The sequence below is a fragment of the Dama dama genome, chromosome 26 (genome assembly GCF_033118175.1).
Source record: "Dama dama isolate Ldn47 chromosome 26, ASM3311817v1, whole genome shotgun sequence".
Classification (NCBI taxonomy): domain Eukaryota; kingdom Metazoa; phylum Chordata; class Mammalia; order Artiodactyla; family Cervidae; genus Dama; species Dama dama.
Genome location: NC_083706.1, coordinates 36,024,033 through 36,025,885, shown reverse-complemented (window position 1 = coordinate 36,025,885; position 1,853 = coordinate 36,024,033). Strand labels below are relative to the sequence as shown.

General features: G+C 54.4%; 1 non-coding gene across 1 annotated transcript; it reads right to left on the bottom strand.

Moving 5' to 3' along the window:
- Window positions 1-936: 936 nt before the first annotated feature.
- TRNAL-UAA (transfer RNA leucine (anticodon UAA)) lies at window positions 937-1,019 on the bottom strand. The gene has a single exon. It is a non-coding gene; the product is annotated as a tRNA-Leu (tRNA).
- Between the last annotated feature and the right edge of the window lie 834 nt (window positions 1,020-1,853).

The following is a 1,853-nucleotide window of genomic DNA, read 5'->3' as shown; positions in this document are numbered from 1 at the left end:
ATATTCTGCAAAATGACGAGCTTGTCGTCTTCAGAAGTTTCAAGATATGGAAGTCAGGAAACAGTGAGGAATTATTTCAGATTGCAGAAGCCTAAAGCAATGTGACCAGTAAATGCAACGCATTATTCTGAACAGGAGGAGCCTTTTACTTTAAAGGACGACTGGTGATTAAATGGGGCCTGGGGATTAGATGGTAGTAAATTATCAACGTTAATTTACTGATTTTTAACGGTTGTACTGGAGCATCTATTTGGTATCTTACTCTCAAATGATTTTTTTTGGAGGGGGGAGTAATTTTCATTGTACTTGCAACTCCGCCCCTCTAGATTGTAATTACTTTCACTTTTTAAAAGTATTTTCAAAACAACAAAGACAAAAAATAAAAAACCTAGACTGTGTATCTTATTTTAAAATTCTTAGCGATTACCGATTAGAGTCCATTTTGTAGCTGTGATGCATACTGTCTCCATCTTCATGGATTTAACGAAAGAATTCTGGGCACACAATTAATTTTGCGAAAAATTATGAAAAGGGAGAGATGCATTCTTGACTTTTTCTGCACTTTTCTAACTACGCTGCCTGCCGTTATCACAGGCGGCCTTCCTGCCCAGCTAGCGAGGGAGGTGCGCCCCGCAGCGCGGCCGCCTCCCGAGTCCCGACCCCGCCGGGGCCCCCCGAAGCAGTTGAGCGCGTGCGACGCCCACCCCACCCGACCCCCGCCGCCCCGACCGGGGGTCAGCGCCCGCGCGCGAGCCCCACGCCCGGCCCACTCGCTGGGTTGCCTCTGGCCTGTGGGAAGCGGAGCCGCGTGTTGTGGGACTTAACTCCTCTCTCAACTAGGAGACAGAATTCCTGAGTTTAAGGCATAATGTGCTCAGTGAAAATGTATATATGTTTAAAAAAAAAAAAATTTAATGTGAGGAAAAAAAGCCTAACTACCAGGAGTGGGGTTCGAACCCACGCGGACATACGTCCATTGGATCTTAAGTCCAACGCCTTAACCACTCGGCCATCCTGGTGTCTCACTCGCTCACCCTACAAGCCGTACTACACCGTCTCGCTCTTCGCCGCCGCTCTTTTTTTTTTTTTCCCCGAGCTGGAGCTGCAGCTGCCCGCCAGCCGGAGCCTGCTTTTTCTGCCGCTGCAACTCACTGTTGCTGTCGGCTGGCCGCGGCCGCCAAGGCAACTGCAGCCGAGCTCGGCGCGCTTTGGGCGGCGGCGGCGGCGGGCCAGGCCGCTCGCTCAGGCGGGCTTCGGGCCCAGCCACTCTGCTTTCGGTTTCGAGGTGCGCGGGCGCGGGAAACAAACACGCCAGTGAACCTCCGGATTTCTCAGACCGCCTTTGGGCGCGGCGCTGCGACGCCGCCCAGAGGGTGGCGGTGTGTTTGTTTTATTCCAGGTGGGATAAACTTCAAGGAGTGGGTTGCACGGGCAGCAGCAGAGTTCGGGGACCCTCCCCACCCCGCCCCGTCCCTGTGGGCCGCTTTTCTCCTCGACAGGTCACACGGGCAGGGAGGGTTGCAGCTACGTGGGTCTACACAGAACCGGCAAGTGCAGGGAGCGCAGCACTCTTCGCCCGCCCGGCTGGCTGCGGACGCGGCCTCCGTGCAGTGCGGGGAACCTCCTCTCGGGTCGCTGACCCGCCCGTGCACCTAGATGTTTACGTTCTTATCTTAACTTTTCTGCAATGCTCTCCTTCCTTTCTGGGCACCAGAGCTTGCACATGGTCCTTTCCCTTCGCTTCCTTTTCCAGGGCTTTCGCTCCATTCTCCACCACCCAGGACCTGGAATCCAGCACACAGCCAAGGCTTCTGCGTTCTGGAGCGGCAGGGAGCCACCATCCGGCAGCCAGG